Here is a 12242-nt window from a genome sequence, read left to right on the forward strand (position 1 = left end):
TTTTTTTTTTGAGACGGAGTCTGGCTCTGTCACCCAGGCTGGAGTGCAGTGGCCGGATCTCAGCTCACTGCAAGCTCCGCCTCCCCGGTTCACGCCATTCTCCTGCCTCAGCCTCCCGAGTAGCTGGGACTACAGGCGCCTGCCACCTCGCCCGGCTAAGTTTTTGTATTTTTAGTAGAGATGGGGTTTCACTGTGTTAGCCAGGATGGTCTCGATCTCCTGACCTTGTGATCCGCCCGTCTCGGCCTCCCAAAGTGCTGGGATTACAGGCTTGAGCCACCGCGCCCGGCCGGCTTTACTTCTTTCGGGAGATAGGGTGGCAGGGGTTTCAGAATGAACTGAAAAACCAAATACTGTGTCCCTTTCATTTGGCAAGAACTCCTTTTCCAAAGAAGGGACTCAGAAAAGATGAAATTATTTACATAACATCTGAGAGAACATTCTTAAAAGACAACAAAACATACAGAAAGGTATTTTGGATCCAGGAGAATACAACCTCTTCCAAGAAGAGGTTTACTCTCTACTCCCTAGGAACTATTAATAACATGGAAAATCCCACTCAAGTTACATGAGGTCACACATCCACAATAAAGGTAGCTGCCTGAAGGTGGTCTGCCAAGGTAAACACCAACTTGTTAACTCCCTAAGTGCTATGCAGATGCCCAAGGTATATGTACACTTAATGACTCTCTAGGTTGTTGGAGCATCATGTTTCTACTGTTACTACAGTTCTTTCAGTCTACATTTCAGTGGGGTTTTTTTTCATATCTGTTCCCCACTTTTCGTCATGACTTCCAGGAGGGTAGGGGCACATCTTACTCATTTTTATATCCCCAATGCCTAGCATTGTATCTTCCAAGAGACACTAAAAAAATAAAATACTGCCAAATGAATGGGCAAGCTCAAAATGTCACTCAGATAATCCCTTATTAACAGCTAACTGCCCAGAGAAAGGGAGACTTGGATGACAGCAGCTTGCTAGAAAACATGACCTGAAATTACAGACCATTTCTATAACAAGTTACATTTCACTTACTAAGCAACTGGTCTATCCTTTCAGAATAAATTTTACTGTTCATGATCAGTGTAAGTATATGGCAAGCATGATTATTCTGAAATCTCTTCTTTTCAAACTAAACACATAGCTCCCAGGCACCCATAGGAATCACAGGAGAAGAAGAGGGAGAGGCAGTAGACATTAGTTTCAAACCTGTAACTCTCTTAGAGTCAAACAAAAGTAGAAAATACTAAGAATAGAAAACTTGGCCGGGCGTCGTGGCTCAAGCCTGTAATCCCAGCACTTTGGGAGGCCGAGACGGGCGGATCACGAGATCAGGAGATCGAGACCATCCTGGCTAACAAGGTGAAATCCCGTCTCTACTAAAAAATACAAAAAACTTAGCCGGGCGAGGTGGCGGGCGCCTGTAGTCCCAGCTACTCGGGAGGTTGAGGCAGGAGAATGGCATAAACCCAGGAGGCGGAGCTTGCAGTGAGCTGAGATCCAGCTACTACACTCCAGCCTGGGTGACAGAGTGAGATTCCGTCTTAAAAAAAAACAAAAACAAAAACAAAAAAAAGAAAACTTGTCAGAAACCATTTAAAGACAAGTAAAGGACACCATCATCTCCCAGAACGTATCATCAACAGAACAGGTGAAGCTTAACAAAGAAAGATAAATTAAGCCAGGCATGACAGCTCACACCTGTACTCCTAATACTCTGGGAGGCCAAGGTGGGAGGATTGCTTGAGCCCAGGAGGTCAAGGCTGCAGTGAACTATGATTGCACCAGTCCAGCCTGGGCAACAAAGCAAGACTCTGTCTCAAAAGAAGAAGGAAAAAAAAAAAAAGATAAAGTATAAGAGTGCCTGGCCTTCACTTAATGAAGCCCAAGTTATAAATTCTCATAACTCATTAAGTTTATAATTGAAAGAGTATCAAGCACATAGCTTTATCTATGTACATAAAAACAAACGTAAGTTCAGTAATTCATACCAGAAACCAGGTAATCACAAGTCCAACAGTTTACCTTATCTTTACACTATGTAGTTGGCTAATTTCACAATTATCAATTCTTACAGGATCCTCTTATAATAGCCACTCAAAGAGAAAATTTCAAATACTGACCTCTAATTCAATGTAATACAAACAAGAAGTCTTCTGTCCAGAATTATACCAAATGGCCACAATTCCTTTCTCAGAAACACCATAAACAGGCTGAAGCTCTCCACAAATCTTCTGTGTAAGTGGATCCCACGGTGGTTGTGACACGGTGCTCAGTGCACATATAGTTACTCCTAGACAATCACCTCCTAAAAGAAGACAGATGACTATCACTGTGTCTAAATGAAACAACTTCAAAAATGCAGCTCTGCCAACTAGTGTCATTAGCGTTTTCTAAACGAAACAGGTGTCACAGATGAGCTCAAAATAGGTCAAACTCCTCTCTCCTTGGTGCTTTAGCAACATTCAACTCCCTAACACCTCCCCCAAATGCTGGATTCTTTTTAATGGTGTCTTACATCGGGTATGTTTCTCAACATTAGGAAGGTTTAAAGAAGCTGCGAGGATGGGAGGATGGTGGAACATAAAGAAGCAGGGAGGCCGGGTACAGTGGCTCACACTTGTAATCCCAGCACTTTGGGAGGCGGAGGTGGGTGGATCACTTGAGGTCAGGAGTTTGAGACCAGCCTGGCCAACATGGTGAAACCCCGTTTCTACTACAAATACAAAAATTAGCTGGGCATGGTGGCAGGCGCCTGTAATCTCAGGTACTTGGGAGGCTGAGGCAGGAGAATCGCTAGAACCCGGGAGGCAGAGGTTGCAGTGAGCTGAGATCGCGCCACGGCACTCTAGCCTGGGAGACAGAATGAGACTCCGTCTCAAAAAAAAGAAAAAAGAAAAGAAAGAAGGATCTACTTTGATACTGGGAGTCTAAACTGAATGATTCTGGAGAAATTCACAGACGGGGCTGAGGCTCACCTTCATGACAGCTATATCAAAGGCCTAAATTTCCAAGGCTCAGAAATCACTACAGTAAGCATATCAACAGCATGTGATACTCTCCAAACATTTTGCAACCTTAACATTTCCATCCTTTATAGTACTTTGATATCCTCAAAAGATGTCCTGGATTTCAAAGCCAGTCCCACATCAACAAGGCTGGCAATCAGCATCCCAGAAAACCGCAAGGAGGTTAAGACCCAAGCAAAATGCACTTGGGGATGCAAGGAATTTGTCAGCACCTATATTCTCCTAAGAAGCGGTAAAAATATGGCCACTTCCTACAGGAAGAAACTAATGCCAAATAACCAAACCAAAAGTGAGAAAACCTAAATTATATTAACTTCTCATGGGAAGAGGCACTTAACTAGATAAATTCTGAGTCAGAACAGTTTAGCGGGGAGAAAGAAAGGACCCATATTAACTGTTCTAATTACAAGTTACTCTTTGACTCTTCAGAGCTAATTTCCTTAATGATTAAACTGGAATAAACAATTTGAGGGCAGGTGCGATGACACCTGTCATCCCAGCACCTTGGGAGGCCAAGGAGGGAGGATCACGAGGTCAGGAGATTGAGACCATCCTGACTAACACACAGTGAAACTCCACCTCTACTAAATACAAAAAAAAATAGCCGGCCTGGTGGCGGGCACCTGTAGTCCCAGCTACTCGGGAAGCTGAGGCAGGAGAATGGCATGAACTCGGGAGGTAGAGCTTGTAGTGACCCGAGATCGTGCCACTGCACTCCAGCCTGGGCAACAGAGTGAGACTTCGTATCCAAAAAAAAAGGGCCTCTGAAATCATTTCAGGAACTTAGAGCTAATTCTGGTTCTCTCTACATCTTTGTATTAAAGGGTCCTGGACCTGTGATTGTTGAGGTAGCAGGGAAAACTGCTACCTGTTCCCATTCCTAATAGAAACCATCTTTTGATGACATTCCCAATGTATTTTTCCACAAACAATATACTTACAAATTTCTGGGACTGAAAAATTGCTGAATTTGTTAAAAGAGAAGAAAAAGGTGGCCCAGCAAGATGGCTCATGCCTGTAATCCCTGCACTTTGGGAGACCAAGGTGGGTGGATTGCATAAGCCCAAAAATTCGAAACCAGCCTGGGCAACATGGCAATACCCCATCTTTAACAAAACAAAACGAAACAAAAAAGCAGGCCAGGTGTGGTGACATGCACTTTTAGTCCCAGCTACTGCCAGAAGGTGGGGCGGGAGGGGTGGCTGAGGTGAGGACGGCTGTCACCCAGGTTGGAGTGCAGTGGCGCCATCATGTCACACTGTAGCCTCAACTTCCCAGGTTCAGGTGATCATCCCATCATAGCCTCCCAAGTAGCTGGAACCACAGGAATGCACCATCACACCCAGCTAGTATGTCTTATTATTTCTGTAAAGGCAGGGTCTCCCTATGTTACCCAGGTTGTCTTTTTTCCCCCCCGAGACGGAGTCTTGCTCTGTCGCTCAGGCTGGAGTGCAGTGGTGCAATCTTGACTCACTGAAACCTCCACCTCCCGGGTTCAGGTGATTCTCCTGTCTCAGCCTCCCAAGTAGCTGGGATTACAGGTGCCCGCCACCATGCCAGGGTAATTTTTGTGTTTTTAGTAGAGACAGGGTTTCACCGTGTTGGCTAGGCTGGTCTCAAACTCCTGGCTTTGTGACCCACCTGCCTCAGCCTCCCAAAGTGCTGGGATTACAGGTGTGAGCCACCGCCCCCGGCCCCTTTTTTTTTTTTCTTTTTTTAAAGAGACAAAGTTTTCTATGTTGCCCATGCTGGCCTCAAACTCCTGGGCCAAAGCGACCCTCTGGCTTCCGCCTTCCAAGTAGCTGGAACTATAGATACATGCCACATGCCCAGCATGCACTTTTATATTTTCAAGGGATTTCCGTATCTATTTGTTCACTTCAGTTTATGTACTACTGCCCCTATGTGACAGCTGAGGAAGTAGGGCACATAATCATACTTCAAGCCCACAGTTCAGGTGGAAGTGGACTCTAGGTCTTCTCATGCCAACCAGGAGTCATGGCTTATTTTTCTTATGCACAGAGGCTATCACAGTTCAGGACATTTAGAAACAGGAATTACGTGGCCTGGTGTGGTGGCTCACGCCTGTAACCCCAGCCCTTTGGGAGGCCAAAGTGGGCAGATCATCTGAGGTTGGGAGTTCAAGACCAGCCTGACTAACATGGAGAAACTCCATCTCTACCAAAAATACAAAATTAGCTGGGCGTGGTGGTACATGCCTGTAATCCCAACTACTTGGGAGGTTGAGGCAGGAGAATCGCTTGAACCTAGGAGGCGGAGGTTGCGGTGAGCCGAGATCACACCATTGCACTCCAGCCTGGGCAACAAGAGCGAAACCCCGTCTCAAAAAAAAAAAAAAAAAAACCCCAGGAATTATGTAGCACATATAAAGTATGTTTTAAATACTTGGAGAGCTCTCTCCACTGTAATAAACATATCTCTTAGCAAAATATTGTTTCTAGAGTTATAAATAGTATTCTCCCATAGGCCACCCAGATCTCAGATCTCATCTTGATTCCAATGGGCACTACACAAGAATACACGGGTTGTTTAATTTATATTCATTTTATTATTTTTCAGGACAGTGCCTCTAAGCCAGGAAATAGCCTTCAAGTGGAAGTGGAAACATCCACAGGCTAAGTTAAATGCTATATTCAAGCCACTCAATGTTCACAGTCTCATTCTAAGTAATCAGGCCACTGACCCAGTGTCAGTCAGCATCATCTTCAATCTCCCTATGAAGAGCTGAAGGAAAAGAAAATCTAATTAAAAGCCCAAGAAAAAATCCACTTTAATCAAAACTACAACTAAAAGGCCAAGGGACTTTAAGGTAGGAAAAAAACTTAAGACATGAAAAAAATAGGAATTAAAAAAAGGATGTCAAGAGGGAAAAAGGGGAGATATTGCAATTTTTTTTTTTAGACTAGTCAAATACAGTAGTGAGAAGAGGGAAAGAGTAGAATAAGGAGTTTGATTTGTAACCATCAATTAAGATAAACCACTAACTTCAGCCTGCTATTGTAATTTAAATGACTAAAAGCAAGCCAATTAAAAACGACTTTCCAAACAGAAAAGGCATAAAACTATAGAAAAATGATGAAATACGAAGGGTTAAAATACAGAGAACCACAATGTTAGGAATATTTTACTACGAAGAACAGGAAACTGAACGTTTAAATACATACAAAAGCAAAAGGAAGGAAACAATACATTTAGCTCTATCAAAATCAACAGAAAACCATCTACTATGAACCTCTGTTGACATCTTCTCCCAAGTGAAACAATACAGATGAGGTTCACAGACTTAGCCGGTGATAAGCCCTACTAGTCTGTAATCATCCCTGGGCAACAGACAAGGGCTATCAGAGGACCCAATAGATGGAAGCCAATGCTAGAAGGCAGAACTAGTTTCCTCAAAAAAAAAAGAAAAAAAAATCCGCCAAGGCCAGGAACAGTGGCTCATGCTGTAATCCCAGCACTTTGGGAGCCTGAGGCAGGAGGATCACTCGAGGCCAGGAGTTCAAGACCAGCCTGGGCAACACAGGGAGACCCTAGAAAAAAATTAACAGTTGTTTTAACTGAAAACAAATCAGTCAAGCAAATTACTGATATGCTTTAAAAATAACTGGGTGACAGGAGAATTACTTGAACCTGGGAGGTGGAGGTTGCAGTGAGCTAAGATTGCACCACTGCACTCCAGCCTGGGTGACAGAGTAAGACTCCGTCTAAAAAAAAAAAAAAGGCCGGGCGCGGTGGCTCAAGCCTGTAATCCCAGCACTTTGGGAGGCCGAGGCGGGCGGATCACGAGGTCAGGAGATCGAGACCATCCTGGCTAACATGGTGAAACCCCGTCTCTACTAAAAATACAAAAAACTAGCCGGGCGTGGTGGCGGAGCTTGCAGTGAGCCGAGATCGCGCCACTGCACTCCAGCCTGGGTGACACAGCGCGAGACTCCGTCTCAAAAAAAAAAAAAACCCAGAATGAATCACAAAAGAAAAATACACACCAGATCATTATTGTTCTTTTTTTTTTTTTTTGAGACGGAGTCTCGCTCTGTCGCCCAGGCTGGAGTGCAGTGGCGCGATCTCAGCTCACCGCAAGCTCTGCCTCCTGGGTTCACACCATTCTCCTGCCTCAGCCTCCCGAGTAGCTGGGACTACAGGCGCCCACCACACGCCCGGCTAGTTTTTGTATTTTTAGTAGAGACGGGGTTTCACTGTGTTAGCCAGGATGGTCTCGATCTCCTGACCCCATGATCCGCCCGTCTCGGCCTCCCAAAGTGCTGGGATTACAGGCGTGAGCCACCGGGCCCGGCCTATCGTTATTGTTCTTAAAGTGAAGCAATTTAGTTATCTTACCATAAACACACACATGCTTTAGTAGACATATTAAGAAATCTCTGGAATAAAAAATGACCAGATTAACTAGAAAGCAGTTGAATCACCCACCTGAAAAACTGACTTACTAAATTTAAAGCACTTACCATATTTTAAAATCTTTTTACTTTAAAGCCTTTTTCATTTCAGATTTTATATTTAAAACATTTTCCAAAAAAGTCAGAGTTTATATCACCTCCTGCAGTTGGAAATCAGTTTCAACTACATGTTATTTAAAAGAAATCACTCCCCATCCAGTACGAAAGCACTGAGATTCCAAAGCAGTTGTCACATTAACTCCATTTCAGAATCCAGGTACCTGACTGCAGTCTCTAGTAAGAGAAGCCTCTAACTGGAAAAATAACAGGAAAAGTTGCACTTTCTCATTTCAAATTTGGGGCCTACATGCTGAATGAAGAAAGAGAGAACTTCAAGTTCAGCCTAACAGGCATTTACTACAAATAATAAGACAATGGTTGGCACTCAATTTTAAAATAAATGACTAGGCCAGGGGCAGTGGCTCATTCCTGTAATCCTGACACTTTGGAAGGCCAAGGTGGGAGGATCGCTTGAGGCCTGGAGTTTGAAACCAACCTGGGAAACATAGCAAGACCCCACTTATATAAAAAATTTAAAAATTAGGCCGGGTGCAGTGGCTCACGCCTGTAATCCTAGCACTTTGGGAGGCTAAGGCAGGTGGATCACCTGAGGTCAGGAGTTAGAGACAAGCCTGGCCAACAGGGCGAAACCCAGTCTCTACTAAAAATACAAAAAAATTAGCCAAGCATGGTGGCAAGCGCCTGTAATCCCAGCTACCCAGGAGGCTGAGGCTAGAGAATTGCTCGAACCCAGCTGGGGGACAGAGATTGCAGTGAGCCAAGATTCTGCCACTGCACAACAGCCTAAGTGACAGAGCAAGACTCTGTCTCAAAAAAAAAAAAAATTACCCAGGCTTTCTGCTGTAGGCCTGGGTGGTTGCTGTAAAAATGGGCAAGTTCATGAAAGTGGTGCTGTTCTGGCCAGACGCCATGCCACATGCTACTCAGGAAGCAAAGATATCATCATGAAGAACATTGATGATGGCACCTCAGATCGCCCTCACAGCCATGCTCTGGTGGCTGGATTTGACCACTATCCCCGTAAACTGACAGCTATTGTGGGCAAGAAGAAGAAGAAGAAGAGTCAAAGATCAAGTCTTTTTTGTTGTTGTTGTTGTTGTTGAGATAGAGTCTTGCTCTGTCGCCCAGGCTGGAGTGCAGTGGCACAATCTTGGCTGCAACCTCCACCTCCCGGGTTTCAAGCGATTCTCCTGCCTCAGCCTCCTGAGTAACTAGGATTACAGACGTGCATCACCACACCCAGCTAATTTTTGTATTTTTAGTAGAGATGGGGTTTCACCATGTTAGACAGGCTGGTCTCGAACTCCCAATCTCAGGTGATCCACCCGCCTCGGCCCCCCAAAGTGCTAGGATTACAGGCGTGAGCCACTGCGTCCAGCCTTTTTGTTTTTGTTTTTGTTTTTGTTTTGAGACGGAGTTTAGCTCATTACCCAGGCTGGAGTCCAATGGCAGACCTCAACTCACTGCAACCTCTGCCTCCCGGGTTCAAGTGATTCTCCTGCCTCAGCCTCCTGAGTAGCTGGGACCACGGACGCATGCCACTACGCCCTGTTAATTTCTGTTTTTTTAGTAGAGACAGGGTTTCATCATGTTGGCCAGGCTGGTCTCGAACTCCTGACCTCTGGTGATCCACCAGCCTTGGCCTCCCAAAGTGCCGGGATTACAGGCGTGAGCACACCACGCCCAGCCAAAGATCAAGTCTTCTGTGAAAGTTTGTAACTACAATCATCTCATGCTCACAAGGTGTTCTGTGGATATCCCCTTGCAGAAAACTCTCATCAACAAGGATATCTTCAGAGACGCTGCTCTTAAATGCAAGGCTAACGAGAGGCCAGGGTCAAGTTCAAAGAGAGGTACAAGACAGTCAAGAACAAGCAGTTCTTCCAGAAGCTGTGGTTTTAGATGTTTCATTTAGATTATTAAATATTTTAATTAATTAACTTAAAATCAAAATTAGCCAGGCATGGTGACATGCACCTGTAATCCCAGATACTCAGGAGGAGGCTTAAACAGGAGGATCACTGAGACCAGGAATTTGAGGATGCAGTAAGTCAAGCTTGTCCAACCCACAGCCCAGGACAGGTTTGAATGAGGTCCAAAACAAATTTGTAAACTTTCTTAAAACGTTATGAGTTTTTTTGTGATTGTTTTATTTTTAGCTCATCAGCTATTGTTAGTGTTAATGTTTTGTTTTGGTTTTGGTTTTTTTGCTTTTTTTAAAGACGGAGTCTCGCTCTGTCACCCAGGCTGGAGTGCAGTGGCACAATTTGGGCTCACTGCAACCTCCACCTCCCAAGTTCAAGCAATTCTCCCCGCCTCAGCCCCCCAAGTAGTTGGGATTACAGGAATCTGCCACCACGTCCAGCCAATTTTTGTATTTTTAGTAAAGATGAGGTTTCACCATGTTGGCCAGACGACTGGTCTCGAACTCCTGACCTCAGGTGATCTACCCGCCTCAGCCTCCCAAAGTGCTGGGATTACAGGCGTGAGCCACCGTGCCTGGCCAGTGTTGCTGTATTTTATGTATGGCTCAAGACATTTCTTCTTCTTCCAACGTGGCCCAGGGAAGCCAAAAGATTGGACACCCCTGCAGTGAGCCATGATCACACCACTGCACTCCAGCATGGGCTACAGAGCAAGACTCTATGTCAAAAAATAAAATAAAATAAATTAATTAAATGACTAAAATCCAGAAATTGCAGTCTTTAAAGAGTAAATTTTACAGCATGTGACTGATCTCAATGAAGCTTTTATTTAAATGTGTTTTAAAAATAAATTACACTCAGAACAAAGTACTCCATATAACATAAACCACCTGTCTCTATGACTGAGAGACCACAAAAGTATATCTTAAAATTCTGATATATGAAAAGATCATCAACTTCATTCATGGTCAAAGAAATGCAAATTCAAATGATATTGCAGGAGCCAGGCACTGTAGTACACACCTGTAGTCCCAGCTACTTAGGAGGATCACTTGAGCCCAAGAGTTAGAGGCTGCAGTGAGCTATGACTGCACCACCTCACTCCAGCCTGAGAAACAGAGATTCTGTCTCTAAAAACACTTTTTAAAGGCCGGACGCGGTGGCTCAGGCCTGTAATCCCAGAACTTTGGGAGGCCAAGGCAGGTGATCGCTTGACGCCCGGAGTTCGAGACCAGCGTGGCCAACGTAGTGAAACCCCATCTCTACTAAAAACACAAAAATTAGCGGGGCGTGGTGGTGCACACCTATAGTCCCAGCTACTAGGGAGGCTGAGGCAGAACTGCTTGAATTTGGGAGCCACAGGTTGCAGTGAGCCGAGATTGCGCCACCGCACTCCAGCCTGGGCAATACAGCAAGACTCAGTCTCAAAAAAATTTTAAGGCCAGGCCTGGTGGCTTACGCCCGTAATCCTAGCACTTTGGGAGGCTGAGGTAAGTGGAGTGCTTGAGTCCAGGAGTTCGAGACCAGCCTGAGCAATGGTAAAACCCTGTTTCTACAAAAAATACACAAATTAGCCAGGTATGGTAGTGCATTCCTGTAGCCTCAGCTACTTGGGGGGGTTGAGATGGGAAGATTGCTTGAGCCCAGGAGATCGAGGCTGCAGTGAGCAATGATCACACCACTGCACTCCAACCTGGACGACAAAGCAAGACCCTGTCTCAAAAAAAATTGTTCTTTTTTGTTTGAGACAGAGTTTTGCTCTTGTTGCCCAGGCTGGAAAGCAATGGCACAATCTCGGATCACCACAACCTCCACCTCCCAGTTTCAAGCGATTCTCCTGCCTCAGCCTTCCAAGTAGTTAGGATTACAGGCATGCGCCACCACACCAGGCTAATTTTGTAATTTTAGTAGAGATGGGGTTTCTCCATGTTGGTCAGGCTGGTCTCAAACTCCCAACCTCAGGTGATCCGCCCACCTTAGCTTCCCAAAGTACTGGGATTACAGGTGTGAGCCACCATGCCCAGCCAAAAAAAAAAAAGTTTTTAAATAAAAAGATAATAGCACTGTACACATTTCTACCTATCAGATTAGCAAAGATTATGAAATTTTACAATATCCAGGGTTGGTGAGAAGGAAATCAAAACCCTAAAATATTCTGTGTGTACACAGGCAAATCTTTGGGGGCAATTTATTTACAGCTTTCAAAATAAAAAGTAAATATAACCCACTGATTCAGCAACTCCACTTAAGAGCTTATCCTATACACATACTTGTATAATTGTACAACAGTACAGATATGAGGATGCAAACCAGTCTGAGACAATTTAACCATCCATCAATGGGAAAAGTGAAGTATACATCCATACAGTGTCCGATTATGCAGCTGTTTTCAAAAACAAACCTGAGTTATAAGTATTGAATTGAAAAATATATGTTTGGAATTTTTTTATATTCAAGATGCTATGTACAGTGTGCTTATATATGCATGGAAAACATCTGGAGGAGGCCGGGCGCGGTGGCTCAAGCCTGTAATCCCAGCACTTTGGGAGGCCGAGACGGGCGGATCACGAGGTTAGGAGATCGAGACCATCCTGGCGAACACGGTGAAACCTCGTCTCTACTGAAAATAGGAAAAACTAGCCGGGCGAGGTGGCGGGCGCCTGTAGTCCCAGCTACTCGGGAGGCTGAGGCAGGAGAATGGCGTAAACCCGGGAGGCGGAGCTTGCAGTGAGCTGCGATCCGGTCACTGCACTCCAGCCTGGGCGACAGAGCGAGACTCCGTCTCAAAAAA

The 12242-nt window shown here is 44.8% G+C and overlaps 1 protein-coding gene and 1 pseudogene across 2 annotated transcripts in view; both read right to left on the minus strand.

Annotated features, from left to right (window-relative positions):
• LOC112622647 overlaps positions 1-1079 on the minus strand; it is a 6216-nt pseudogene extending 5137 nt beyond the window's left edge.
• The window catches only part of RERE (arginine-glutamic acid dipeptide repeats), a 470948-nt gene that overhangs the window by 441220 nt on the left and 17486 nt on the right, over positions 1-12242 (minus strand). Inside the window, exon 2 of one of the 2 annotated variants that reach the window (XM_025378250.1) lies at positions 2125-2309. The exons of the other annotated variant lie outside the window; for it this stretch is intronic. The gene's annotated coding sequence lies outside the window, so the exon portion shown is untranslated. The remainder of the gene's footprint in view (positions 1-2124; positions 2310-12242) is intronic. 2 annotated transcript variants of the gene reach the window in all.

The sequence above is a fragment of the Theropithecus gelada genome, chromosome 1 (genome assembly GCF_003255815.1).
Source record: "Theropithecus gelada isolate Dixy chromosome 1, Tgel_1.0, whole genome shotgun sequence".
Taxonomy (NCBI): Eukaryota; Metazoa; Chordata; class Mammalia; order Primates; family Cercopithecidae; genus Theropithecus; species Theropithecus gelada.